Genomic DNA, 17,665 nt, shown 5'->3' with positions numbered 1-17,665 from the left:
TGACTCTGGATATTCCATTGCCTGAGGGAAATGGTAAACCAATGTTACTATTACTAGATTTGGATGTTGATAATGATAATGACTTCTATTACAATGTAGATGGCACTGTTTACTGATCTGGTCAATAAATTCAATGAAGTAGAGACATCCTTTATAGTAACTTTTCCAGAATTCACCTATCCAGAAACCTGTTACTGAGATTAATCCTAATATTAAAAAAAAAAAAAAAGAAAAGCGGCCACTTCTTCTTCTAGCGTTTGGCCTTCTTCCATAGCCAGTCAACAGCGTCAGGTTGAGCCTGATGTAAAGTTTCGAGACCTCCTTTGAATCTGGAGAGGTGGCAGTCGTTGACTATGTGGGTCACAGTCTGTCTGTAGCCGCAGGGGCAGTTCGGGTCATCTCTGGCTCCCCAGCGATGGAACATAGCGGCGCACCGGCCATGGCCTGTTCGATAGCGATTGAGGAGGGCCCAATCATAACGTGCTAGGTCAAAGCCGGGTTGACGCTTGCAGGGGTCTGTGATGAGGTGTTTGTTCTTTACCTCAGCTGACTGCCAACTCTGTTTCCAAGAGTCTGGAACAGATAAGTTCAGTATAGGTGTAGGAGACCAGATTGGATGACGAGATGTCAAGCGTTGGACAGGGTGGGCGAAGATATCCGCTTATATTGGCAGGTCCGGTCGAGCGTAGACGTGGGAAATGAACTTAGATGATGCCGCATCCCGAGGAATATCTGGCGGGGCGATGTTGCTAAGAACTGGCAGCCATGGAACCGGGGTGGAACGGATGGTTCCAGAAATTATCCTCATGGAGGAATATAATTTGGAATCGACCAAGTGGGCATGGGGGCTACGGAACCATACTGGGGCACAGTATTCTGCAGTGGAATAACATAACGCCAGTAGGTGATCGTAGTGTGGAAGCGCTCGCGCCCCATGAGGAGCTGGCCAGTCTTGCAATGATGTTATTCCTCGCGCCCACCTTTGCTGCAGTTTTTATGAGATGTTCGTGAAATGACAGAGTGCGATCGAGAGTAACGCCAAGATAGGCTGGCTGGGCTTCATGCCGGATTCTCGTATCGCCAAGCTGCACACTAAGCTCACGCGAGGCCGAGGCATGGTGTAGATGGAAAACAGATGATACTGTTTTTGCAGTGCTAGGGATTAGTCCCCATTTTTTACAGTAATCAGATATCAGAGACATGTCTTTCGTGAGTGTTTCCTCGAGGATGTCGAACTTGGATGCCTGAGTTGCACAGCAGATGTCATCGGCGTAGATGAACTTCCTTGAAGAAGTTTCTGGGAGGTCATTGATGTAAATATTAAATAGTGTAGGAGCCAGAACAGAGCCCTGGGGGAGGCCACTTGAGACAAGTCTCCATCTGCTAGACTTGTCACCCAGATGCGGCCACTGAGCAGTCAGGTCACATAAATTCATATGCTCAAGGCAGGGGTAGATAGCATAATGGTTATGCAAACAGACTCCCATGCCTGAGGCTCCAAGGTACCAGGTTCGATCCCCTGCACCACCATAAGCCAGAGCTGAGCAGTGCTCTGTTAAAAAAAAAAAAATCATATGCTTAATCCAAAGAAGAATCTCACAGGAAGTCTTTACTCAAAACCTGATGGTCTAATCAAAGTTTTTTTTTTAATATTTACTTATTCCCTTTTTGTTGCCCTTGTTTTTTTATTGTTGTAGTTATTATTGTTGTAGTTATTGATGTCGTCATTGTTGGATAGGACAGAGAGCAATGGAAAGGGAAGGGGAAGACAGAGAAGGAGAGAGAAAGAGAAACACCTGCAGACCTGCTTCACTGCCCGTGAAGCGACTCTTCTGCAGGTGGGGAGCCAGGAGCTTGAACCAGGATCCTTACATGGGTCCTTGCGCTTTGCTCCACCTGCGCCTAACCCGCCGTGTTACCGCCTGATTCCCAAAAGTTTTTATTTTCAAGTTCATAGTAGAATAGTAGCCCAAAAAGTCAGGAAGGAAAAGGACCTAGGAGGTGACTCAATTAGTAAAGCACATACTTCACATGCATACGACCCAGGGTTCAATCCAGAGCACCACAGTAGAGCACTAAAAACAGTGTTCTGGGAACTAGATAGCTAATTAAGTTGTGCTTTAATTAGCTTAAAAAAACAACAAAACAAAACAAAAACCCCATAAATTGAGCCAGAGAAGCAGCTTAAAAGTAGCATGCATAGATGAATCTGAGTTCATTCTGTGGCAGCACAGAAAAAGGTGTGGTGGTGGTGGTGGTGGTGTGGTGTGTGTGTTCCATCAGGTTTTTTTTGCTGGGGCTTTGCATCTTCAAAATTCAACTGATTCTGTGGAACTGTCTATTTTATTTTTAGACAGAAGGTGAGAGGCAGAGAAGAGAGAGTAGAGAGAGGAGAGGTACCACAGCACTGTTTCTCTGCTTGTGAAATTTCCCCTGGTTCTCCTGCATGGCAGAGTATGCAATCGACAGGGTGAGCCATCTTCCCATCCCCATTTGTTTGAGGCTATTTATTTACTTATCTGTTTATTAATTTATTGCCTCCAGGGTTATCGCTGGGGCTTGTGCCTGCACTATAAATGCACTCCCCTGATGGCCTTTTTTTTTTTTTTTTTTCCATTTTACTGGACAGGACAGAGAAATGGATAGAGGAAGAGATAGTGAGGGAGAGAGAAAGATAGACCTACCTGCAGCCCCGCTTCATCGCTTGTGAAGTGACCCCCCTGCAGGGAACAGGGACTCGAACCTGGAACCTTGATCTTTGAGTGGGTCCTTGCAGTTTGCTTAGTACTATGTGTGCTTAGCCTGCAGCGCCATCGCTCCCATCCTTTTTCTTTCTTTCTTTCTTTCTTTTTTTTTTAATAGGTAAAAAGGCTGTTGGGGGAGTCAGGCGGTAGCGCAGTGGGTTAAGTGCACGTGGCGCAAAGCTCAAGGACTGGCAGGAGTAAGGATCCCAGTTCGAGCCCCCGGCTCCCCACCTTTAGGGGAGTCACTTCACAGGTGGTGAAACAGGTCTGCAATGCGTCTAACTTTCTCTCCCCATCACTCTCTTCCCCATCCTCTCTCCATTTCTCTCTGTCCTAACAACAATGACAACAATAGCTACAACAATAAAACAACAAGGGCAACAAAAAGGAATAAATAAATAAATATTTTTTAAAAGGCTATTAGGTTGAAGAATGGAGAAGTGACTATGCAAAACTGATAAAAGACATAAAAATCAGGGAAGTTTTAAAGTAACAAAAATAGCAGTCTAGAGGACATACATGTAACTTTGAGGACATTCATCAATAATAATGTTGATAACTATAGTTAATACTCTTTAGTCACCAAGTGTAGGCATTTTTAAACAGTCAAGAAAACATGAGTTTTCCCTGGAGGTGTGTGTTGGTGTAGCTAACTTTTCATTTATGTGGATATCTTAACTCTTCAGTGATGCCACATATATGAGATGTTAACTGACCTTAAATTTGACTCAACAGGTTGAATTTGCAAACTATGCAGTATTCAAATAAGTAATATTGTGAGCAGAGAGATGAATAAGTTCTGTGCAATCTGACATCCTAGTATATGGTTGTTATTAAGTATCCTTAAGCTGTAATTGTAACTTCTCTGTAGGGTTTCCTTCCAGCCCCTTCAATGTCTCAGTTAAATACAGTTGTGTTGATCCACTCTGGAAGGCCTTCTTGTGGCCTATAAAGAATGAAACTACTCCGCAACTAGCATTCACTGTACAGGTAGCTATTCCATTCTGTTCAGGCATAAACAGGTACAGTGATACTGCTCTGTGCTATGTGGGGAATGAAATTCAAGAGATTTCTGTCAATTTTAAGGTGAGTGTGAAATATTACCCACACTGTTTGAAATAGTAAACGGTCTTGAACAAACATAGCATGGCTGTATTGCTAACAGTTCATTGTTTGCTTCCATCTCTCACTCTAATAAGGATTTTAAAGTTTTAATTAGGCATTAGCACCAACGCTGGGCCCAAAAGAGACACGTAGAACTTTAGAGCTGGAAGGCTTTTAGAAAAGGGGGAGGGTTGTGTGTCCAGGCTTTATAGTTTACAGAAAACCACGGGCCAGGGGCACATTTAAGATTTGATGTGTGGGAGCTGGGCCTTAGCGCAGCGGGTTAAGCGCACGTGGCGTGAAGCGCAAGGACCCGTGTAAGGATCTGGGTTGGAACCCCCGGCTCCCCACCTGCAGGGGAGTCGCTTCACAGGCGGTGAAGCAGGTCTGCAGGTGTCTATCTTTCTCTCCCCCTCTCTGTCTTCCCCTTCTCTCTCTGTCCTATCCAACAACAATGACAGCAATAACAACAACAATAACAACAATGATAAACAAGGGCAACAAAAGGGAAAAAAGTTTTAAGAAGTTAAAAAAAAATTTGATGTGGGTCACTTGTTTAATTGAGTGACAAGAGCATGAGGGAACCCAGGTGTCCCCACGCCTTCGCAGGTCAGCGGTTTTCTAGCACATCGTCCTCCACCCTTGGGTCATCCTCTTCTGTTTTTCCTGTTTCTTTTATTCTTTCCTTCCCTCCACAGCGGTGCAATTTCAAATGTGTGCCGGCATCGGACTGGGTTCTGAAACCCAGGTCTCCACAACTTGACATGTGCCTCTCTCTCTCTTTAGATGTGGACTTGGGGGCTGGGTTTCTCTTTAGCTAGCTGCCTCTTCTCATGGCAGGTGCTTAGCACCTGGACCGAATCGCTGCATCGTCGGGCGCTCTCTCCAAGCTCCCGGTTGTGCTGCACAGGCAGGCATGTGTCGCTGGGGTCCCTGGGAGTAAGGAGAAGAAAAGTGGGTCCGAAAGCATGGCTGGCTGAAGAAGCTGGAGGCCCAGGAAGCCTCGGTGTTGCGGGAAGGTGGGGAGATGCCTCGCATGCAAGGGTCCCGGGTGCAGCCAACCCCGCCTCCGGTCAGCTCGCGGCCGAGGCGTGCCCGCGGGGCCTGACGTGGCTGCAAGGGCTGCGGGGAGGGGAGAGGCCGCCGCGAGGGCGCGGCCTGACGTGGCGCCTCCGCGGGGCGGCGAAGAGAGCCCAGGCCACTGCACTGCCCGGCGCTCCGGCCAGAGGGCGCCCGGCCCCAACACTTCCCCCCACCCTGAGGCCGCCCGGGGCTCAGGGAGTAACCGCACCCGCGATTGGGTCGGTGGCGCGGCGGGGCCATGTTGGAGCCGGGCGGCGACCCCGCCTCCAGCTGTCCTCCGCCCCAGGTCGGGTCGGGCCGGGAGGGGTGGGGGAGAGACCAATTGGATCCTCCCTCCCGGGTCGCCCGACACGGCAGGAACTGAGGCGGGAGCAGCAGCGGTCACCACCGCCCCTAAGAGCCCGGACCAATCAGCGGCTCGGGCACAAATATGCAAATGGAGCACCGGTGCTGCCGGAGTGCCGCTTGCAGGGGCTGGTGGGGTCGCGCTGGGGGAGTGAACTGGGCCAATCAGGCGGGTGCGTGGCGGCGCGGGGGAGGCGGTGCCCCTTCACTCCTCCCTCCTCTCCCTCCCGGCCCCGCGCTGACAGGGGGGCCTGGCCGCGCAGCCGGTAAGTGCCGCCGCCGCCCGCCGCTGCCACCCTCCGCCCCAGGCGTGGGGAGGAAGCCCGGGGGGCACCGCGGTACAGCGGCCGCCGCTCAACTGGTGGGGAGAGGCGGGGACGGGTTCTGACAGCCGGGTGGTCTCCCGAAGCCGCCCCCGCCCGGCCAGCCGCGCGTGTCAGTCTTGGTCGAGGCGGGGGGCGGCGGGGGCGCCTCAGTCATGGCGAACCCCTGCGAGCGGCGGTGAGTACGTGCAGCCGCTGCCGCTCGGCCGGGCCGGGGGCCGGGGAGGGGGGTCGGGCCCGGCCGGGCTGCGCCGCCTCCGCCGCCGCCGCCGCCGCCACCGCCGCCACCGCCGCTGGAGGTGAGGGGCCCGCGCCCGGGCTGGGCGGGCGAGCGCTCGGGGAGGCCGGGGACGGGGTGCAGCCTGCACGTGCGGTGCGGCCCAGCCCGCCCGCCGCCCGCCTCCCGCCTCGCGCCTGTCATGGCTGCGGGCTGCTGCCCCCGCCCCCCGCGCTGGCCCGCAGACCCCGGGGTCGAGACCCGGCCGCCGCGGTGGCCGCCGCGCCTGTTGCGCTGCAGGGAGGTGAGGGCAGGGCTTGGGTGGGCAGCACCCCCCTCCCTCCTCCCCACCCTGCGTGAGGTCGGGGCCTCCCCCTTGTGCTCGCTTCCCTCTGGAGGGTCGGGCTTCCCTCCATCCTGCAGCCTCTTCCTCTCTCTCTCTCTCTCTCTCTCTCGCCCTCTCGCCCTCTTGCCTCCGTGACTCATGACAGGGCGTCCTGCACGAGCGAGCCCTGGGTGTCCCCCGGCGCTTTCCCAGGCCTCGCCTCCCTTGTGGCAGCCTCTGCTTCCCTGCAACCCTGAGCCTGGGGCGGGGGGAGCCCCGGGGCCGGGATCGGGACTTTGCCTGCCCCCCAGTGTGTATGTGTATGTCTGTGTCTGTCTCTCTCTGTCTCCCTCTTCCTCTCCCTCTCTCTCCCTCTCTCCCTCTCTCCCTCTCCCGCAAAGCTTCTGCCGGTTTCCTTGGGCTCTAGAGATGGGTGTTTCCTGGCTCTCTTCATGGACATCCATTCCCACTGCCAAGCACGACCCAGAAAGTCTGGGTGTCTTCACTGGCTCGTTGCAGTCACCAGCCAGCTTCAGAGTGGTTTCAGTTTGTTCCTTTTTTGTTTGCCTCTCCACCTCCACCTCCTTCACCCTCCCCCCTCCCACTTGAAAAAAAAAAAAAGGATAGGAAAAAAAATCATAAAACTTTCCCGAATAAAGCGGACAAGAATTTGCTCCCAAGTGGTGATGTTTACAATGTTACATCTGGGTTTTGATACTATTTGTGACTTTTTTTCTTCTCGTCAGTTGTGTGCAACACTCAAACGTATTTCAGAATTCCCCCATGTCAATAAAGTTTGTCATCATTTATAAAGTCTCCCTCACACTGTAGTTGCTAAGTTTGGCATGCTCCTTTTCGTCTTACCCTTTTCAGATTTCACACTCTCCAGTTCTACACCACCAACGACCATCCTGAACAGAAACGAGGACACATTTCTCTCCCTACACTGTGCATTATTGTACTCGTACTTGTAAGAACTAGGTCTGCAAACACTTGAATATAAGAAGGTACCTTAACCCAGGGGGAACTACACGATGCAGAAGGAGGGGTTTAGCTGTGTGCCTATACATACATTTTTTTTTTTTTTTTTGCAATGCAAAGGGATGATCATAGTGTTTCTCCTTTCTACTGGATTTTCAAAGTTTGGATTTAAATGTGACATTTTTCTACTAGGAGTTATCACAGAGCCTTTCATATTATAGGTACTTGGGCAAATGTTTTATTAAATAAAAAATAGCTATTGCTCCTAGTAAATTAAGCCTGTTTAGTGTATCTATCTTCCATGGCTTTTCTGTCTATTGCTTTACCAGTTCTTATGACTTGTAATATACTGATTAGCAGGTCTCAGTCCTTAGAGAACTTACTATAAGCTACATATGAAATGCTCTGGAGGAAAAAAAAAAAAAAGGCAAGGGGTGTCTCTCAGTTGGTTGGGGTATCTTGGTTATCCTTGAACAGTTTCAGAAGAGTGGGTGTTGTAGAGTGAAAAGCAAAAAGTCTTACCATTGCTTAACTAGAAGATACTGTCCTAAGGACATAGGAAATCACTTGGGGGGGGGGTGGGAGTAGCGGTGGGGGTGGGGTGAAGTAGAGTCTCTTGTTCAATAACCATTAGAGGCTTCCTGACTTTGGAAGAGTATTGAGAGTGAATAAGAATTCTTTCACTTTCCTGTGTAGCTATAGTCAAATTTCTTAACCTTTCTGAACTTTACTTGTCTCTAGTTTTGCAATCCCATAATTCTTTTATTTTTTTTAAATTTGTTTTCCCTTTTGTTGCCCTTGTTTTTTTTTTATCATTGTTGTGGTTATTGTTGTTATTGATATCGTTGTTGCTGGATAGGACAGAGAGAAGTGGAGAGAGGAGGGGAAGAGAAAGACACCTACAGACCTGCTTCACCACTTGTGAAGCGACTCCCCTGCAGGTGGGCAGCCAAGGGCTCAAACCGGGTTCCTTGTGCTTTGCGCCATGTGCGCTTAACCCGCTGCGCCACCTCCCGACCCCCTTAGCTAGAATTAATCCTACAATTCTAAGTAGCTGGTGAGTTAGATATATATGTCTATGCATACATATATACATTTTTTTACATTTAAGAAAAGGCAAAGGGTTTGACATTCACTGAACATAAGATTTTTCAAAGAATAGCCTCAACTATGAGTAAGGACAAAAAAGAAATGCTGTTTATGGGGAAAGTACATGACAAGATATAAAGTCATGGAATTTTCAGATTGAAAGTCACTGTTTAGAAATGTTTTTATTCAGAGTTGTATGGGTGGTGGAGCAGTGCTGCAGGTGTCTTCCTCTCTCCCTCTCTGTTTTCTTTTAGAAAAAAAAATTGGCTGCAGCAGGAGACTGGGAAGTGAGGGGTGTGTGTTAAGGCGACTAGGAATAGTGGAGTTATCATGCAGCCACCAAGCCCCAGTAGTAACCCTGGTGGCAAGATAAATAAAAATTAAAATCTAACATTAAAAAAAATAATATTGATAGAAGCTAAAACTAAAATTTTCAGACATGTGAATATTTTAAATTTTAGTCATTGATAACAACCAAATCCTTTGACAGAAGGAAAAGAATAAATTTTAGAAGTCATTTTATAAAAGAAAAATAAATAATGAGGTAAATTGATCTACTTGGGGACATAGTGAATAAAAGCGTAGGTGAGAAAATGGAAACTTGGCAGTTAGTCACAGTTAAAAAGAATTTGAGTCAAATGAGATATGTGGAACTGAGATGAAGTGGTTTTAGTGGTCCTTTATGTGTAGCTGAGTTGCCTTAGTGTGATTAGCATGTTTTAAGATAGTAAAGATTTTTACATACTAGAATATTGGGCTTTTTAAATATGTGGTATTGGGAATGGACCCGCGGACCTTGTGCATACACTCCATTGCTAATCTATCTCCTGGGCTCAAGTTTTTATTTTATATATAAACAGTGCTTTTTTTGCACTGGATGCCTCATGCATACATGATTTCACTGCTCTCAGTCTGACTTTTTCACTCTTTTATTTCAGATAGAAAGAGAGAAAGACAGAAAAGGAGAAATACCACGGCACTGCTCTACCATCTGTGGAGCTTCCCCTGGTGCTGTCCTTGGTGCTCCCAAATGGTGGTGGACGCAACCCAGATCCTCACACATGGTAAGCTAAGCTATGCATTCTAGTGGGTAAGCTGTCCCTTGGCCCTTTAATGTTTTTATGAGAAAGATAATAGAGAGGAAGAGATACCAAAACACCACTCCACTCCACCACCCATGGAGTTCTACCTATCTCTGGCCTAGTGTTCTATTTGTTACTAGGGAATTGAACCCAGCTCCTCATTCCTACAGTGAAGACAGTGAACTCTATGCTGAATGCCCTCTATAACTGAGTCACCTAGATGGCAGTGTAGTTTTTTTCATGCTTAGTTATTATTATTATTGTTGTTATTGCCTCCATGATTACCACTGGAGCTTGGTGCCAGCACTACGAATCCACTGCTTCTGTGGCTTTTTTTTTTTTTTTTTCTGTTTTGATGAATTAGACAGAAAGAAATTGAGAGGGAATAGAAAGATAGACACCTGCAGACCTGTGAGACACCCCTCTCCCAGCACTTCGCAGGTAGAGAGCCAAGGGTTCAAATCAGGATCCTTGCATGGTCCTTGCCGTTCCTACTATGTGTGCCCTTCTGACCCCCTGCTTACTTTGTAAATACAAGTTATCACACTCCACCTTTATAACTTTTCTAATACATTGTATCTCAGTTTACTTCCTTATTTGGACTTCAGTGCTGTAGATTATACTTGTGAATAAAATCATCTCTTATAGTTTTAGCCCTTAGAAATGTCTCTTTTCTGTAAGGTCAGAACATTGTTGTTACACTTATTTGACTTGTATCACTCTCTGACATTACTCCTATTATATTTGCCTTTGATTCTACAGAGAAATACTTGTTCCTCCCTTTTATATAGAAAGATGAAAAGCTGATCAAATAGTACTGGGAGACCTAGAGAAAAGAAAGTCATCTTGAGATATCATTTATTCACTAGGCTCCAGATCATTGTTATACATTAAACAGGTTTATTAAATGAATATTAAGTGATCCCATAATTATATGTAATTTATCTGTTGAGTGAATATAAAGCAATTCTTACTATTGTTGAATATATAGTCAAATTGTGGAGATGGATAATAAGTAAATAAACAAAATGTAAAATAACAAGTTGTGAATTCAATAAGGGGATAGAATGCTGTGAGAGGGCTATGGAGAGGATTTTAAATTGTGTGAGCAGAGAAGCTTTCTCTCGGTGGTACTGAAGACATTTTTTTAAACAATCTAGAGAGGAGCATATTTCCTGGAAGAGAGGAAAGTATGTATGACAGCTAGAAGGTGCTTCATATGTTGGAAGAAATGAAGGGTGTTCATGTTGGTAGTAGCATAACGATAGAGGAAAACTGCAGGATAAATGAGAAAGGCAGAGAGCAGATCATGTGATATTTTGGTAAGACATGTTGAAGACTTAATGGGTTTTATAAGGACAACAAAGTCATTAAGATTTTTGAAGCAGATAATATGCTTTACTTTAAAATGTTCAAACATCGCTTTTGGGGTGGGGCTGGGCAGTGGTGCACAGAGTACAAAACACAAGGACCTACTTAAGGATCCCAGTTCAAGCCCCCAGCCCCCCACTTCAAGGGGTGAAGTAGGTCTGCAGGTGTCTGTCTTTCTCTTCCCCCTCTGTCTTCTCCTTACCTCTCAGTTTCTCTGTTCTTTCCAAAAAAAAAAAAATCACTTTAGTTGAAAATAGATTGCAGAAAGACAAAAATGCTTTAATACTACAGTAATCTGGGCTAGACATGATGCTAGCTGGAACTAGAATAGCATTATGGAGATGAAGACAAGGAAAATAACATGTATCTCATAATTTTAATTTGATTTCATAGGGAAGTAGGAATGACAGGAGATTGATAGCTTCATGATAGATTGAATGCTAAAGAAAATGTCAAAAATCACAACAGGTTATTGGCTTGAGGATCTAGGGAGATGATGAAATTTATCAAGATGTTGAGAAAAATGATGAAGGAGGGAAAGATTTGGCAAGAAATTTTGAACACCATCCAGAGACAAATATTTCAGTAAGTAATGAGGTCTAATTTTATCTGAATAAGTGCAAGATTATAGTCATATTAGTCTCAAGATGGTAGCAGTCTTTAAAATTATTAACTTTATAAACTTGTAAGAAGCCTAGTATTAATTTTTTAAAAAGATTTCCTTTTTTAATTTTTATTTTAATGAGAGAGAGGAATACAGAGAAAAAGAGACCAGAACACTGCAGCTCTGGCTTATGGTGGTGCTGGGTATTGAACCTGAGACCTTAGAGTCTCAGGTTTGATAGTTTTTTTGCATAACTGTTATACTATCTCCCCAGGCCATTTAAGTTTATCATTTTTAATGAGACTTCTGTGCTTATGAGTAAAAATTACAGCTCAAATTATTAGTAGCTATTATTTATCAAATAGCTGTGACTAATGATATTCCTATTATAATTTGGTATTACATGAAGTTAAGCAAGTGCTTTTTACTTTCTTTAATCAGTAATTTTAAGCACTGTTAATACTACAAAATTACATGACCTAAATTTTTTTATTTTTCTTTTTTTTTTAAATATTTATTTTATTTATTTATTCCCTTTTGTTGCCCTTGTTGTTTTATTGTTGTAGTTATTATTGTTGTTGTCATTGTTGGATAGGACAGAGAGAAACGGAGAGAGGAGGGGAAGACAGAGAGGAGGAGAGAAAGATAGACACCTGCAGACCTGCTTCACCGCCTGTGAAGCGACTCCCCTGCAGGTGGGGAGCCGGGGTTCGAACCGGGATCCTTATGCCGGTCCTTGTGCTTTGCGCCACCTGCGCTTAACCCACTGCGCTACAGCCCGACTCCCAATTTTATATTTTTCTTGTCCATTGATCATTTCAGTTTCATTTACGTGACTAAGCAGCAGCAGTATAACATATTAAATTGTATCCTATCGGAAATCAATGCCTATTCTTCTGAAATATAACTGCTAATATATCTTATTATAATAGTTCTTTTTATAAGAGGAAGGAAAAACAGGATAATGTTTTATAGTTTCTATTGTCTCATAAAGTTTTTGTGTTTTACCACAGGTTGAATACATTGCAACTTACACTCTTTTCCATTAGATTAACTTAATAGAATTTTAGTATTTTTTCAGTTGTTATCTTTGAAATGTTTTTTTTTCTTAATTTTCTTAAATCTTTACTTATTTGCTGGATAGAAACAGTCAGAAATTGAGAGGGAAGGGGGTGATAAAGAAGGAGAGAGACAGAGAGACACTTGCAACACTACTTTACCACTTGTGAAGCTTTCTTCCTGCAGATGGCTGCCAGGGGCTCAAACCTGGGTCCTTGCACACTGTATCATGTACACTCAACCAGGTGCGCCACCACCTGGCCCCTAGGATATAACTCAGCAGTAGAACACATACTTTCCATGCTAGCAGCTCTGCAGTTGATACTGAGTTCAGTACTGGAGCATCACGGATGTCATAGCAAGGAAAAAAACAGATGGAATTGGGGGTTAGGTGGTGGTGTACCTGGTTAAGCACACACATTACAGTGCACACGAACCCAGGTTCAAGTCCCTGGTCCCCACATGCAGGAGAGAAGCTTCATGAGTAGTAAAGAAGGTCTGTAGATGTCTCTCTGTCTCTTTTCTTCTCTATCCCTCCCTCCCCTCTAAATTTCTCTATCCAATTAAAAAAAAAACATTATTGCACTGGATGATAGAGTGCTGCTTTTTTAAAAAATTTATTTCTTTATTGGGGAATTAATGTTTTACATTCAACAGTAAATACAATAGTTTGTACATGCATAACATTCCCCAGATTCCCATTTAACAATACAACCCCCACCAGGACCTCTGCTTTGAACTCTACTTCTCCCCTCCTCTTTCTTCCTCTAAAAATATACAACAGAAATTGGGCCATGAAAGCAGCTCAGTTGTCTTGTACATTAGCAAGATACTGGGTTCAATTCCTAGCACTTTATTTAAAGAAAAAAGGCATTTGATGCTTATATAATTTTTTCCATTCAAAGAACTGAGAAACTTTATCTAAAAAAAAAATCTAGAATTTAAAATTGTTGATTTAATGTACTTTTTTTTTCCCCTTTTTAAAATTTCTTTATTGGGGAATTAATGTTTTACATTCAACAGGAAATACAATAGTTTATACATGCATAACATTTCCCAGTTTTCCATATAACAATACAACCCCCATTAAATCCTGTGTTATCCTTTTTGGACCTCTATTCTCCCCCCCACTCACCCCAGAGTCTTACTTTGGTGCAATACGCCAACTCCAGCTCAGGTTCTACTTGTGTTTTCTCTTCTGATCCTGTTTTTCAACTTCTGCCTGAGAGTGAGATCATCCCATATTCATCCTTCTGTTTCTGACTTATTTCATTTAACATGACTTTTTCAAGGTCCATCAAAGATCGGCTGAAAACGGTGAAGTCACCGTTTTGGTAGCTGTGTAATATTCCATTATGTATATATACCACAACTTGCTCAGCCACTCATCTGTTGTTGGACACCTGGGTTGCTTCCAGGTTTTGGTTATTACAAATTGTGCTGACAAGAACATATGTATACATAGATCTTTTTGGATGGGTGTGTTGGGTTCTTTAGGATATATCCCCAGGAGAGGAATTGCAGGATCATAGGGTAGGTCCATTTCAAGCCTTGTGAGAGTTCTCCAGACTGTTCTCCACAGAGGTTGGACCAATTGACATTCCCACCAGCAGTGTAGGAGGGTTCCTTTGACCCCACACCCTCTCCAGCATTTGCTGCTGTTACCTTTTCTGATGTATGACATTCTCACAGGAGTGAAGTGGTATCTCGTTGTTGTCTTTATTTGCATTTCTCTGACAATCAAAGACTTGGAGCATTTTTTCATGTGTTTCTCAGCTTTTTGGATCTCTTCTGTGGTGAATATTCTGTCCATGTCCTCCCCCCATTTTTGGATGGGGTTGTTTGTTTTCTTGTTGTTGAGTTTTGGCAAGCTCTTTATATTTTCTGGTTAATAGCCTCTTTTTGATGTATAGCATGTAAAGATCTTCTCTCATTCTGTGAGGGGTCTTTTGGTTTGGGTAGTGGTTTCTTTTGCTGTGTAAAACTTTTTAATTTGATGTAGTCCCATAGGTTTATACTTGCCTTAGTCTTCTTTGTAATTGGATTTGTTTCATTGAAGATGTCTTTAAAATTTATGCAGAAAAGAGTTCTGCCAATATTTTCCACTAAGTATTTGATAGTTTCTGGTCTAACATCCAAGTCCTTGACCCAGTTGGAATTTACTTTTGTATTTGTATTTCTGCATGTTTCAACCCATTGTTTCCAACACCATTTGTTGAAGAGACTCTGCTTTCTCTATTTAATAATCTGGGCACCTTTGTCAAAGATTAGATGTCCATAAGTGTGAGGGCTTACTTCCAGGCTTTCAATTCTGTTGCACTGGTCATTGTGTCTATTCATGTTCCAGTACCAAGCATTTTTTATGACAGTGGCCCTATAATACAATTTGAGATCTGGGAGTGTGATGCCTCCAGTTCTGTTCTTTCTTCTCAGGATTATTTTGGCAAATCTAGGTCTTTTCTGGTTCCAGATAAACATTTGTTGCATTTGTTCTAGTCTCCTAAAAATTGTGGTTGGGATCTTGATGGGGATTGCATTAAATTTGTAGATGGCTCTATGTAGTATATTCATTTTGATGATGTTAATTCTTCTAACCCATGAACATGGAATATCTTTCCACTTTCTTGTGTCTTTTTTTTTTTATTTATTTCTTTATTGGGGAATTAATGTTTTACATTCAACAGTAAATACATTAGTTTGTACATGCATAACATTCCCCAGTTTCCCTTCTAACAATACAACCCCCAGTAGGTCCTCTGTCATCCTTCTTGGACCTGTATTCTCCCCACCCACGTACCCCCACCCCAGAGTCTTTTACTTTGGTGCGATACGCCAATTCCATTTCAGGTTCTACTTGTGTTTTTTTTTTTTTTTTCCTGATTATGTTTTTCAACTTCTGCCTGAGAGTGGGATCATCCCATATTCATCCTTCTGTTTCTGACTTATTTCACTTAACATGATTTTTGTGTCTTTTTTAATTTCCTTGAGTAGTGGCTCATAATTTTCAGTATACAAGTCTTTCACTTCTTTGGTTAGGTTTACTCCTAGATATTTTATTGTTTTTGTTGCTATAATAAAGGAGTTGATTTCTGGATTTCAACTTCTTCCAACTTAGTGTTTGCATAGAGGAATGCCACTGACTTTTGAATGTTAATTTTGTAGCCTGACACCTTACTGTATTGCCTGTTGATTTCCAAAAGCTTCTTGCTGGATTCCTTGGGTTTGTCTATGTATAGTATCATGTCATGTGCAAATAGGGAGAGTTTGACTTCTTCTCTTCCAGTCTATATCCCTTTATTCCTTGCTCCTGCCTGATTGCTATGGCAAGAACTTCCAACAATATGTTGAATAATAGTGGTGATAGTGGGCATCCCTTTCTAGTACCTGATCTGAGGGGAAATGCTTCCAGTTTTTCACCATTGAGTATGATGTTGGCTGTAGGTTTGCTATATATAGACTCCACTATCTTAAGGAGTTTTCCATCTATTCCCACTTTTTTTAGTGTTTTGATCATAAAGGGATGTTGTATTTTGTCAGAGGCTTTCTCTGCATCTATTGATATGACCATGTGGTTTTTGGTCTTGCTTTTATTGATGGGTTGGATCATGTTGATTGATTTATGAACATTAAACCAACCTTGCATGTCTGGGATAAACCCCACTTTGTCATGATGAACAATCTTTTTAATATACTGCTGTATCCGGTTGGCTAGAATTTTGTTCAATATTTTAACATCCATGCTCATCAGAGATACTGGTCTATTGTTTTCTTTTTTGGTTGTGTCCCTATCTGCTTTTGGTATCAGAGTTATGGTGGCTTCATAGAAGCTGGAAGGGAGCATTCCTGTGTCTTTAATCTTCTGGAAGACTTTCAAAAGTAGAGGTGTTAGTTCTTCTTTGAAGGTTTTGTAGAATTCATTTGTATAACTATCTGGTCCAGCACTTTTATTCTTGGTAAGATTTTTGATAACTGTTTCAATTTAATTAGCTATTAGAACTATTTAAATTAGCTGTTTATTTGTGCTTTTTCTTGTTTCCTAATGTGTGTTTTTATCGCTATGAATTTCCCTCTCAGTACTGCCTTAGCTGTGTCCTATATATTTTGATAGCTTGTGTCTTCATTTTCATTGAACTCTCGAAACATTTCGATTTCTTCTTTGATTTCCTCCTTGACCCAGTAGTTGTTAAGTAGTGTACTGTTGAGCTTCCACATTTTGGGACTATTACTAATCTTTTGTTGATTGTTAAGTGTCAGTTTAATTCCACTGTGGTCTAAGAAGAGGCTTGGGATGATTTCAGTGCTCTAGAATTTGCTGATACTGTCTTTGTGGCCTAACATATGGTGTATCCTTGAAACTGACCCATGTGGACTAGAATAAAATGTGTATTCCAGTTTCTTGGGATGAATGACTCTGAAAATGTCCAATAGTTCTAGTTTATCTTATCTCCTCCTTTAGCTCTCTCATTTCTTTATTGATTTTCTTCATGGATGATCTGTCAAGTTGAGAGAGTGAGGGTGTTGAAGTCCCCTACTATGACTGTGTTGCTGTTAATATATTGCTGTAGCTCTTTCACTAGATGTTTGATGTATTTAGATGGCTTCTCATTGGGTGCATAGATGTTAATAATTGTTAAGTCCTCTTGATTGACTGATCCACTGACCATTAAGTAGTGTCCATCCCTATCTTTTAAAATTTTATTTATTTTAAACTATCATGTCAGATATGAGAATAGCTGTTCCTGCCCTTTTTTGTGGGCTATTGGCTTGTATGGTAGTTTTCTGTCTTTTCACTTTGAGTCTTTGTTTGTCTTGTTGAGTTAGTTGGGTTTTCTGTAGACAGCATATTGCTGGGTTCTGTTTTCTGATCCATCTTCCTACTCTGTGCCTCTTAGTAGGTAAATTCAGGCCATTGACATTTATTGATATCAAAGATTGAAGAAATTTTAACACCATTCTTGTTGATTTTTAGAGTGTTCTTGTCTATGGCCTATTTATGATGGTCTGGCTGTTTATAGGAGACCTTTCAGAACTTCTTTCAGGGCAGGCTTGGTGTTAGTTGATTCTTTCAACTGTTGCTTGTCTGAGAAGGTTTTTATGTCTCCATCTAGTCTGAATGACAGTCTAGCAGGATACAGTATTCTTGGTTGAAAGCCTTTCTCATTGAGTACTTGGTAGATATCTTGCCATTCTTGTCTGGCCTGTAGTGTTTATGTGGAGAAGTCTGCTGCTAATCTTATGGCTTTTGATTTGTAGGTCACTTTTTGTTTTTCTCTTGCAGCCTTCAGGATCTTTTCTTTATCCTTATTCCTATCTATTCTAAATATGATATGTCTTGGTG

At 43.1% G+C, this 17,665-nt stretch overlaps 1 protein-coding gene across 15 annotated transcripts in view; it reads left to right on the top strand.

The window, feature by feature from the left end:
- CHD9 (chromodomain helicase DNA binding protein 9) overlaps positions 1 to 17,665 on the top strand; it is a 224,742-nt gene that overhangs the window by 37,458 nt on the left and 169,619 nt on the right. For 6 of the 15 annotated variants that reach the window (XM_060185536.1, XM_060185548.1, XM_060185546.1 and 3 more), the window contains exons 1-2: positions 5,480 to 5,542; positions 9,150 to 9,275. The exons of 2 other annotated variants lie outside the window; for them this stretch is intronic. The gene's annotated coding sequence lies outside the window, so the exon portion shown is untranslated. 7 more of the 15 variants (XM_060185544.1, XM_060185540.1, XM_060185537.1 and 4 more) reach the window with 6 other exon arrangements.

The sequence above is a fragment of the Erinaceus europaeus genome, chromosome 2 (genome assembly GCF_950295315.1).
Source record: "Erinaceus europaeus chromosome 2, mEriEur2.1, whole genome shotgun sequence".
In the NCBI taxonomy this organism is placed as follows: Eukaryota; Metazoa; Chordata; class Mammalia; order Eulipotyphla; family Erinaceidae; genus Erinaceus; species Erinaceus europaeus.
Note: the sequence above shows the minus strand (reverse complement) of the source record. Positions and strands in the feature narration are given on the sequence as shown.